Source organism: Balearica regulorum, chromosome 1 (genome assembly GCF_011004875.1).
Source record: "Balearica regulorum gibbericeps isolate bBalReg1 chromosome 1, bBalReg1.pri, whole genome shotgun sequence".
Lineage (NCBI taxonomy): Eukaryota > Metazoa > Chordata > Aves > Gruiformes > Gruidae > Balearica > Balearica regulorum.
The window spans coordinates 76,328,627-76,341,207 of NC_046184.1; the positions used below are offsets into that span (position 1 = coordinate 76,328,627).

Below are 12,581 nucleotides of genomic sequence, written 5' to 3' on the forward strand. Positions count from 1 at the left end.
CCCTACCATAAATCAGAGACAAACGGTGATCTACCCAAAAAGCAAAGCATACCAAAGCCAGGAGGCTTTAGATTGACAATAGCCCAACTAGACCCACAAAACTAACATCAGCTCAAGTAATAAACAGCACACATTGTAACTCCTCAGTCATTCACTGTAAGCTTTCTTGGGAAGGCCATAAGTTTTTCTAACCCACTAAGAGAATCCCTCCAGTAACTACAGCTATGTTCTCAGTAACATTTGTTTGTTTTTAATAGAGGCAGCTCAATAGCTGAAGAGTCATCACAAGTAACCTTCACACAATCAAGTCAGGGCTCAGACCACTATTGTTTTAAAGAGCACTCAACTGTCCTTACTCCTAAAGCTTAAGGGTACAAAGCACTCAAAAAATAATTTCAAATCTCTTTAAAAATATACTTTGGGGAATGTGTATTTTTATTTACTAAGATTATTTCACAACATGCAAAGATGTTTCACACATATGCATAATTGAAAAACAAAAACCCAAAAAAGCATGACAGAGACATGAGTCTAGGTGTAAGATTTTTCTTGCCATTGAGTATTAGTAACCTCTGGTACAACTATCTGAAGGCTACACACACACACACATTCCTGTAGCAAAGTTTCTTTTTGTGAGAAGGAGGCTATCCTCACAGTAAAAGTAGGAATACTAATATTTCTGTTTAACTTGACATTCAGTTTATACCAAAAGACCTCGTACAACTGTCCATACCTGAAAGATAAAATAATAGCTGCTTCACTGAGGCAAAATGTCGGTATATTTGATGCATCAGAGCTACTCAAAAACCCAGATATTACACTTAAAACATAGTTGTATTTTACCACATCTAAAAAATCAGCATTAGTAAAGAAAGTGCTATATAAAGTATTCAAGAACTTAATAACCTTAAGTTGATTCCTTAGACAATATGCATTCTGTACCTTGCAATTTGTGAAACTGAAAATGAAATTACATTTGACTAACACCTTCAAACAAATTGCCTACCTCTTCCCTTCATAGCTGCTACAAGAAATTTGAATATTCAGTATGTTTCATAGGAAGAGAAACAGTTTTATTACCTAGTTTACATTTGCCACAATATCTTAAAAAGCCTGTAGCAGTAATTCCAACCCCAAATGCCAATTTGAAAACAAAGGCAGCTAATGTTTCTTGATCCCCTCAAGGACTGATAACACTTTAGCACTGGAAAAACTTTGCTTGTCCAAGTCAAATGGAGCAATGAGCCAGTTAACTGTGACAGAGGACAGTCTACCAGATTTTGTTTTCAACAGGAAAGAAACCCCTTTCCTTTCAGCTTCCCAGAAAATCAAAGGTAAGATCTATTCACATACCTAATGCTAGATTTTTTGGGAAGTCAATGCAGTAATTTATTAGATTGGCAAAAGATGAGGATTACAGTGAAGGGTCACAGTGATCCTGAAAACAAGATCAAAGTCCTTGGAGTTGATGAGGCTGGACTACACAATGCGTCAAGTAGGTCTTCAAAGAGTGTTCAATAGCCACACTTTGCTACAGTAATCAGATCCCATAAGAAATACTTCAATGGAGTATTTGTCACAATGACCACAGAATCCCAGAACAGCTCAGGTTGGAAGGAACCTTGAAAGATCATCTAGTCCAACCCTTTGTGGAAAAGTGAGCCTATCTAGCACCCTGTCCAGTTGCATCTTGAAAACCTCCAGTGATGGGGACTCTGTAACTGGTATCCATCAATTCACAAGACATCTATCTTCAATCATTCAACTTTCAAAAGAAAAGAACTAGATCACAATCACAAGAGCACCATTCTCACACAGTCAGTTACATTTCTCTTGCTTACCTCTTACATACACATAATTGTAGTCCATTTTTCTTATGCTAAAATAGAAGGATACACACTTGAATCTTGCAGCCAAAGCCATTAACTAATCCTTTATGAATTCTAATACCTGAAGGAAAAATTTCATAGTAACATAACATTTTTCTGGTACGACACAGAAAATTTAAGCTATACCTAATAAGTGATATAGGTTTTCTATTATAGTCCATTTTGCATAATGTAAATTGAAAATACACAAGTAACTAATAGCTTGAAAGAACACTCATTTGGTACACACATACTCAACAAAATAATCTTTGTCCTGGGCTTATTACATCCTGGTATAACTATCTGTTTCTTATCATATGAATATACTTCTATTGTAACATCCATTGGCATGAGGTTTGTCGTCTTTACTAACCCCCCTCAGTATCTGCATTGTTATCTCTTACCTTCAGACAATTATTAAGTATTCAATTATCTGATCTTGTCCTTAATGCTGCTCTGAGAGCATAGGCAATCCAACATTAGAATTTGCAACGCAAAACACAAGAATGTGAAAAGAGTCAGTAATGATAAATGCCCAACCACATTCCTCAAAAAAGATAAAGCTCTAAATCCAAAATATTTCAATCTGGCATATTTACCACTGGCACCTAAAAACCCTTTCAAAGGCAGGCAACTATTCTTTCAGAAATGTATGTGCATTCTTATTTCTACACAAATTGAAGAATTCTAATGACACCAAACCAGTCTAAGTCTAGCCAACATTTTGTTAGAATATAGTATTCACCCGTACTTCAGCTTTGAGAGCTTTTTGTAAAAGAAGCTACAGTAGTTAACGCAAAAGCCTTCTGTTGGTCTTCATTCTGAGGCTCCAAATAACAATGCCTGGTACTAAATGGAGTAATTTAGATTTGCAACAGAATAAGTGTTACGTGATACCAGAAGAGTTCTAAGGGTTTTTCCATGGTCTCCCTGGCTGCTTGTATAGAATATATGATGAATTATATCCCTACAGTATTATCAAATGAAGTTTCTAAAGATAGCCTTTTCAATGTAAATATAGTGCAAAGAAGGCCATTTGAACAGGTTTACTGCCAACTCACAGCTTTGACCGAGTCCTAGCAAAATTATCATTGAAATTAGTTTTACTAACTCCATATGGGTCCAACTGACAGTCATAAATCAAAATGCAACACCACCCTCCATTTTGTAGTGTCTGGGAAAGGTAAAAGTCAACAGAAGCTAGCACCAAGTAATATAAGTAGGATAGGTAGAAAAGAGGAAAAAAGTCATACTAATATCACTGACAAAATAATCAGAATACAATGCTATAGAAAGGGTTCTTTTAGCTATGCAAAAAAATTCTGGCTCGAGGTTCAAAATACGCAAGTACAAATCCAGCATTGAAAGCTTATCCAAATTCTGAAAATCTCAACTCATCTTTTACAGTCCTCTAGTTACAGTATTTCAACAGTAATATTCCAAGAATTTATTCAACAGTTTCAGGATCTAGATGCAAGTTACCATCTGAATTCATTCACCTTAACACAGATAACCAGTAATTCTATGTCAAGTTTTAAATTCTAGACACAATCAGAAGAAATCCAATAACAAATTGTTAAGTGGATTTTCAAGAAGGTAAGTTCTTGCTTGCTTCAATATTTAAGTTTCAGTAGGCTAGCTCTAGACAAAACTTTAAAGTTGTTCCATTTTCACTTCATGCATTTGACATATGCATGCCAAATCCCTACTTGCACTTGTCTTATGTCAAGATGAAGAATTTTTTTTTTCCTTAAAACAGAAAAAAAATTCGTAAAGAATGTTAGCCAACTGGGAAGCAAGATTTAAAAATGCCTTTTTAGTCTTACGTGGTTAACTTTCCAGCATCCCTTTTGGTATTCATAGCTACATAAAGCAGTTAAGCACCTAAAATTGGGTGATGGTGAAATACACAAAAGACATGACTTGCATTCCTGCTTCTTTTAGGGCAGATACTATAGCCAGATTGAGATTTTTCACAGTACTCCAAATTTAAACAGGCACACTGACTCTGATGCAAACGCCTAGGTGCAATATGCTATTCCTTGCACTTTCCAATAATTCTCATGGGCCAGCATAGCTGCGTAACTAGAGAAAGTAGCTCAAATTTAATTCAAAGATTCATGTGATACATTTTTCCTTGACAAATTCAAAACACATTTTTAGAGAACCATATTTATAAAATCTTCAGGTTTAAAGAGCTAATTTGTACAACAGCTTTCCGTGGTATTTTTTTCCTACCTAATAAATTGCATTTCAGTGAGTATTCTAGCCAAATTAGATACCTTACACATCCCTGAATATTAATAATATCATAGAAACTTTATAACCTTCACAGTTTAACTACTAACATAATTCACAACTCAATCTCAAAAGATATACTAGTACAGCATTATCCATTCAAAACATGTAGTATTTTATCCATATGTATGAAATGTGAAAACACTACAAATGCAAAAAATACATAAAATGTGACCAATGAAAATACCTTCAGATGTACGTGAAAACATCAAAATGTGTTCAAGTTCTTAGCAGTTTTTACGCCATTTCCAATAAATCTTACTGCATAGCAAGGAAATAGAGAAAATTACTGTAGAACTAGTAATTTTGTTCAGCAATAAATCGGTAGGCATTACATGCTAAATTTAGCACGGTTTGTCCTTAATTGCACAAAGGTAAGTGTTTCTGCAATACTTAACATGTAGAAGCAAAGATGCTTCCTATCTAGCCTGTTTTGCAAGAAAGGGAAGGAGAGCAAAAGGGGCAGAAATATCAAAAGATCTCCAACTGCAGTTTCAGTTTCTCTACAGGGCTAGTAAAAAAACCCCACTTAATTGCATCCTTAGAGAAAGTTAGACTACTTCATATTTTATTAGACTGATCAAAGTCTAAAGCAAAGAAGCTATAGGTTGTCTTGCACAACTCTAAAATAAATCCAGAATTAATGTATATTTGTTTTATCTGTTTGCATGTATCAATTACTGAACCACTACCGACAGTGATTGAAATTACACAGGACAGATTTGACTCATGATATCCATACAGCTCATGGGATTTACATTCTACCAGAAACTATGTAATAGCCTGATCTAAACCAAGTGCTAAAAATATAGTAATTAGATACAGACTAGACCCACATATTGTTCTCTGATGCAGGGATGCTACAAGCCAAAGCAGAAGCAGCTGCTTATACGCTACTTTGGACAAAGGATTTCTTAGCCAAATTCAAACCAGTTTTAAGGTTCACCTACAGATCCTTAGAGGACAATCCATATAGTTTTAAAGCTCCTCAAATTTGTGTTTAAGAACATACCTACCTCAATGAACAGACAAGACGTTCATGATATCCAGTGAATGAACTTTCACCTTTCCCAGTGCAGTGAAAAATTAAACAAAGAAAAGCACAAAGTGTTCTGCATACTGCTCAGTCTACTTTCTCGGAAAGATGTTCTCTACTAGCCAATCTGTGCACCTGCTTCAAAAAAACACCAGGTGGAACAGCACTTTGCTGAGAATAGCTAAGAAAGCAGACCAGGCAGTATCATAGAACAAAAGTAACAGGAGGATCCAACTAATTCTATTTGATTATTTTTGAGGCATGGAAAAAAAAAAAAAACCACAAACAGAACAGGTTACAATAAGGTAGGGAAGTAGTTTTTCCAGTCTAGGAAATAAGAGAGCTGGCATGGTTTTTGTCCATACCTAGATTTTCCCCTGTTAAAGAAAAAAAAAAAATCTAAAAAACCCACTTGATTCTTTCCACAACATTGACTCAATTTTGGAAATTAAATATTGAGTCAGAATTCAAAGCTATTGTTAAACCAGGTTTTGAAGAACTAAAGTGTTAAACAGGTTAACCTAAAGCTTCTGCTAGGAGTTTAAAAAAATATTTAGCATTCACTTTTTTTTTTTACAAATACAGCATTTCATTACATAAGAATATGTATCAGTGTTACACATTAGAAACATTTAAGTTACTTACAACTGAATATTTTAGAAGTCAAAAGGCAAAGGCTTTTAGCTTAGAACTTGTTCAATTTTGAAAAGTATTTCAATTCTGTCTTCTAGTCATTCCACACTAAAATATTTTAAGCAAAAATTTAAGGAAAAAAAATCAGCAAATGTATGAATTCAAGATAATTTGAAACATTACCTATTTATCCATGCATTTAAAATTGATAAGAAAAAAACCCCAAAACCCCAAGAAACATAAGTTTAAGTGCATGTTCAATTCCCTTCACTATAAATAGTTTAAGGGTACAGTCTCCAGGCAGTAAGTGTTAAATCTCACTCAGTTGTGTTTTCAGCAGCTCATGTAGCACAGCTTCAGCTGCTAGGATGAGTAACACTGCTGCATTTATATACACTCCATTTTGCTTACTTTATTACATCCTGATCATCTTTGGCATACATGGGATTATAAAAGCACTTATACAAAGACTACAACCAACATTCACTTTACAGGCTAACTTTTTAGAAATTATTCACTGTACAGCTCATCTCAATACCTAGCTTGATCACTTTATTATGATATAAATTTGTTCCTCTGACAAAGATTGATCTGGTCTTCTCCCACATCCCTCCTGACCTATCCCTATGCCATCAATTCTATTCAGGAAGCCAGGTGCTAAGCTTTATCCAGCTGAAAAATACTCTGCCAAAAATAAAAAGTTGCTTGCTGGACCAGGAAACCAACTCCAGTCACAGCACAGCCACATAAATAGTGCCAACACAGAGCACGTAGCAAGAACAAATAGCTGTGCACCAGGGAAAGAATCTGATTTCCCATATTAGTAGCAACACAGACTGTCACTGGTTTTGGAGTTACTTGCCTTATCACTGTTAGCAGAAGTAGCAACAAGCTTCTGAGCTAGTTTAATGAGTTACAAGATGTTATGCTAACAAAAGGAACAAGCAAGTACACATACAACACAAAAGATACTATTCAGAAAGTCTGAGACCCTGAGAGACAGGCAAAAAGTGTTTTCATTGTTTATGTGCAAGCGGTAGGCACACAAGAAAAACTAGATTTTTGCATTTGGGAACATAAATCAAGCCCATTTAACATCACTGAAACCTCACTGTACAAGTCACATGACTGAACAGTTTGTATGTGGTTATAACATAGGTAGAGAGGATTAAGCAGTCAAGAAAGGAGCGGTGCCACTTCTGCAGTAATATTCATTACTCATTTGAATTATTAACAACTTTAAAGAACGCTAACACTCCACAGATATTCTGCAATGTCTTCCAACAGCTCATGCACCACATGGGCTCTAACTAGTGTCTACCCAAGACCACTAAGGCACACCTAACAACACAGAGCAGTCAGCTGCTGTGTGAAGGAGAACGCTGCATTACTGTGGGCCCCTTTGGTCCCACTGACATGTTTCTTGTTTTACTTTCCCAATTCTAAAATTGGCATGGAATTTAACATACATGATAGGTGACAACGCCTAACTTGGAGCATGTTGCATCCAATACAAAGGAACTCCCATGTATACTGTACCTCAAAAGAGAATGGATGACAGAACTAAAAGAAGTTACTACATGCATACCAGACCTGAGTTGACTCAGCCCATTTCCAGCTTCAACTGAGAAGACTCAGATTTGACAATCTGATAAAATATTACTTTATCACACAAGATTTATTTAATAGTGGTCCCCAAAGCCACATTAGAAGCAAACAAAAGTAGCTACAGAAATAGCTATACCTGAAGTGGAAAAGGGGGAAGTTCATGGTAACAAATGTAACAAAAGCTAGGAATGATGAAAGATGGCAGAAAGAACACAGAAATTGTTGTAGTGGTAGACCTCAAATATATTTAAAACCCCTTTATTGTCCTTATTATAACAATCTTAGTAACAATGTTATTCATAAGGTATCAACATTTTAATGTAGTAACAGAGGCAGAAGATCTATGAATGCTGACAAATAACCATATCTGAGTGATATGACTATTAGCTCTCAATTTAGAAATCAAAAGGACTTAGCAGTCCAAACAAGCATGGCCAAATTAGCTTTTGTTCCAGAATTTTAAAATAGCATTCAGGAGGCTTTAAGTCATGAACTTCTAAGAAGTTCTGAATAATGGGGAAATTCCATCAGATTGGAGAAAAACTGATGTCACACAAGCATTTCAGAAGTGACATGGTTAGTTTACTAAAGACAAGTCAATTAAAATGGAACAAAATAGATTCCGCTTGAGCATAACAAGTTGATTACTAGTACTACATAGGTAAGAAGAAAAATCAATATAACTAACTTCTTCATAGCATCCTCTTTTTATCACCATCCTGAGTGATAATGACTATGCTGAGGACATAGTTTCAACACAGCATTCAACTTGCTATCCCAATGTATTTGGAGTGAGATACAGAATTATAGGAGCTCAGTCTGATACTACATTTATTTTAAGCTCTCAAAATACAGAGTCAAGAAATATTACAAAGCAGGATGTGTCCACCGAGTTACTGCTGAGCTATTTACCATTATTATCGGTGACCTCAAAAAAAGATCAGGAATCATGACTAATCTACTACACAGCCTATTTAAGAAAAAGCCTGAGGAAACAATAAGTAACAGAGAATCCAGTGCTGATAAACTTATTTGAATTGTTTGCTGAAATGAGCAAAAGCTAAAGATGCTAATTTGGAATTCACATTGGGCTGTACCAAGACAAAGTTTAATTTTCGTATCTCAAAGATGGCCTGATATTTTAAGCATCAAGTTGGAAGAATTTGGAAATGGAAAGGAATACTCAGTTGAACGTGCTCAATTAATTGTAGGATGTAAACATAGTGCTGTGAGGTAGGCAGCTAGAAAGATATATTATCTGACTATACATCAGAGAGAGAGTACACTGTTTCAGAAAGCAGGACAAATTAGTCAACTGGGCAACAAATAGGTTTATTGTGGACTGTACATCCATTCTAGAAAAAAAAAAGCATCAAATCATGGCATGTATTAAACCAAAAGGCATAACTTCTCCAAGACAAACCTGCCGCTGGCCAAGGCTGAGCCCATCTGCAACAGCGGTAGTGCCTGCAGCCCTAAAAGTTCTCTGAGCCAAAAAACCTGCTAGTAGAAAACAGAACGTCAGTAAAATATACTTAACGCGGTGTAAAGCAATGGAAACACTAGTGGCCTACCATAATACTGGACCAATACAAATAATCAATGAGACAGCAATACTCTTACCACGGGGCAAAAGAGATTCTAAGAAATTTAATTACCTTGCCCAAAAGAGGAACAGCTAATCAATCAATTTCTCACTGTATTTGAACAACACAAGACGGGCAGAGTTCTTTATATGGAGCTCTCTCCTAACACACAAAAATTAAAGTTGCTTAAAGGAAATGGTTACCTAGTTTCAGTTCTCAGACGTGAAACAGAGTACTCACACTTTGGAATGGAACCATCACCACAACCTGGAAAGAACTTGGGAATAATTCCCTTCAGTTATGTTCACCCTAGAGCTTAACCAAGCTGTTCAATGGCTCCTACAAGTTAGGCACAATTGTACATTGACCAGATATTAGATTACTTAGACTGGTTAGATTATTTCAGGTAAATAACAAAACAAAAAAAGAGTTTTGAAACTTTTATCTGTAACTATTAAGGGACAGCGATTGAAGAGTTTGGAAAAATGTTTTTTAAAATGTTATTTGAGGACTGTGGAAGTAAGCATGCCTACAAGTTGATGTTGTGTACATGCGGTTCCATTCATAGAATCACAAAATCGTTTAGGTTGGAAAAGACCTTTAAGATTATTGAGTCCAACCGTTAATCTAGCACTGCCAAGTCCACCACTAAACCATGTCCCTAAGCACCACATCTACACCTATTTTAAATACCTCCAGGGATGGTGACTCCACCACCTCCCTGGGCAGCCTGTTCCAATGCTTGGCAACCCTTTCAGTGAAGAAATTTTTCCCAATATCCAATATAAACCTCCCCTGGCACAACTTGAGGCCATTTCCTCTTGTCCTATCACTTGCTACTTGGGAGACCAACCCCCACCTGGCTGCAACCTCCTTTCAGGGAGTTGTAGAGAGTGAGAAGGTCTCCCCTCAGCCTCCTTTTCTCCAGGCTAAACAATCCCAGTTCCCTCAGCTGCTCCTCGTAAGACTTGTGCTCCAGACCCTTCACCAGCTTTGTTGCCCTTCTTTGGACATGCTCCAGCACCTCAATGTCTGTCTTGTAGTGAGGGGCCCCAAACTGAACCCAGTACTTGAGGTGCAGCCTCACCATTGCCAAGTACAGGGGGACGATCACTTCCCTACTCCTGCTGGCCACACCATTTCTGACACAAGCCAGGATGTTGTTGGCCGCCTTGGCCACCTGGGCACACTGCTAGCTCATGTTCAGCCGGCTGTTGACCAACACCCCCAGGTCCTTTTCCTCCAGGCAGCTTTCCAGCTGCTCTTCCCCAAGCCTGTAGTGTTGCATGGGGTTGTTGTGACCCAAGTGCAGGACCTGGCACTGAGCCTTGTTGAACCTCATACAACTGTCCTCGGCCCATCGATCCAGCCTGTCCACATCCCTCTGTAGAGCCTTCCTACCCTCAGGCAGACCAACACTCCTGCACAATATGGTGGTGTCTAAATACAAGGAGTTACTTTAACATACCTAAACATGTTTGTTACAGATTTATCATTTCTTCTGACAAGAAAGCAGCATTGTTCCACAGTGATCCAGGTATCTGTCAATTTGCCAAGGATCAGAGGCATAAGTCAAACCAAAAAGATGTCCCATTTGTCCTATGACTCGTGGCAGATCCTCTATTGAAATCTGTACCTCACATTATCCTTTTTTAATAAGGGCACATTAAGCATATTCACCCCACACTCTTTATTTGACATATTAACTGAAAAATTAAAAAAACCAAACACATCAACTTAAAAGAACAGTGAAGTATGGCTGTGCATCTGCTACTGAGAACAAATAAAATTCTTATTTCAATATTCTCCTACCATTACTATGCTAAGTAAGAAGTTCTACGCAAGTTGGTTTTGGAACCCAGAACCCTTGGCTATGCTCACAAAGCAGAGTTTGAGATGCCAGGTACAAGAATTCTGCTAGTCCTTTCAGAGCTCAGTCAGTATACACCTTTTGCTGTTACAATCACCAGCTGACATGTGGGGAAGACTAACTTATTATCATACACAAAAATGAGATTTATGAGTCCTGTTTGTGCTACTCATGTACAAAGACACAATAACAACAAGACAGAAAGAATATCACACTTCTGCAAAAAGACACTTCACAATGAAGATTACAGTCATCCAGTTTTAATATTAGTAAACAACGCACTACTTTATAGTCAAAAGCTAAGAATTTGCAAGTACATCGTGATTCAGCAATACATAAATCGCAACAGGCATGAGAAAATATTTAAAGTACATACCTGTGAACTCTTCTGAGTTCACACTGTCACTTAAAACCTGTGTGGCACTCACTCTCAGTGTGTCCACTGTGTTGCATCTATAAGTTTATGTCAAAAGATTACATAAACCCCAACCTTTTTTGTTTCAGTAAAATTGTTTGAAATTAAATATTTAATAATATGATTTGACAGACTGTTCTTATCCTGATCATTTTTGCTGTTACATTGGAGTCTGGTTTGTTATTCACTGGTCTAGAGTATACAATAAAAGGCAAAGCAACTTGTTTAAAATTTTTGGTCTGTAAATGCCTTGGAATTAATTCTTAACTTTAAGCAGAGTCCTGCATAAGCAAAAAGGGTAAATAACATGCATTGGCCCAAAACCAAACTGCAAGATACAGGTTTTCAACACTGTCAAAATATTTACAACATGTTGTGTAAGCCAGAACAGTTTTTAAATATTTGCATATTCTAAAAAGTTGAACCAAATGACATCACTTAAAGCCTTAGAGACATTTTCTTTTTGCTTCAGAGCTCATTACTGTGCAGTGTTACAATATCCATGCTAGCTCTATCCCTATTTACTAATTAGGGCTGGGTACCTTCTCAAATATTGACACATCCTGTCCACCAAGATTCACAGGACTCAATGCACACCAATTCAGTGCCTCAAGCAGAATCACTCATGCTCCAAGAAGCACACATTAAGGTAGATTCTAGATCAACACCATTAGAGAAATTTTGACTGTTCCCTTGCCCCAGGCAAGGTACCTTGCAGGATAGCACATAAAGGAATGACATTCAAGTCTTGTGACAAATTCGACTAGGACTGTAGACTGGGAACCAACCCTGGGATACAACAGCCTTTTTTACTATTGACTTCAGGTTATTCTCCCAAGCCCAGTGAGCCAACTAGCCAGGTAACATTCATATTAAGCACACCATTCTATTCAACCACGCACTCAGAGTACTTAGCTCGGTTTATCTCAGTACAGTTACATCACTGTTATTTCCTGCTTTCTTCCTTTTCATGTCCTGAGAACAATTCATTGTTACATTAAGCCAAGCAAAAAATCGGTAGCTAGGTTTAGTTGAAAGGAACAATGCCACTTCTTTAAGTTTTATGGATTAAGACAGAATTTGAATTAAATCCTATGTTACAAAAAAACTGTTCGTTTCACAGACTAATCTTCAATTCAAGCATTAGAGACTTTGTTCCAGGTCTCAGGCAACAAGTCATTACATCTTATAATTTCCTTCAAAAAGCAGAGATCCCAAGAACGAACAAACCAACAGTCCAATGTATTAGTTTACATGCATGTCTAAA

The 12,581-nt window shown here is 36.9% G+C and overlaps 1 protein-coding gene across 5 annotated transcripts in view; it reads right to left on the reverse strand.

Annotated features, from left to right (window-relative positions):
- The window catches only part of PACSIN2 (protein kinase C and casein kinase substrate in neurons 2), a 71,814-nt gene that overhangs the window by 55,831 nt on the left and 3,402 nt on the right, over nucleotides 1–12,581 (reverse strand). Inside the window, exon 1 of one of the 5 annotated variants that reach the window (XM_075759741.1) lies at nucleotides 1,842–1,861. The exons of the other annotated variants lie outside the window; for them this stretch is intronic. The gene's annotated coding sequence lies outside the window, so the exon portion shown is untranslated. Of the gene's footprint in view, nucleotides 1–1,841; nucleotides 1,862–12,581 lie in introns of those variants that run through there. 5 annotated transcript variants of the gene reach the window in all.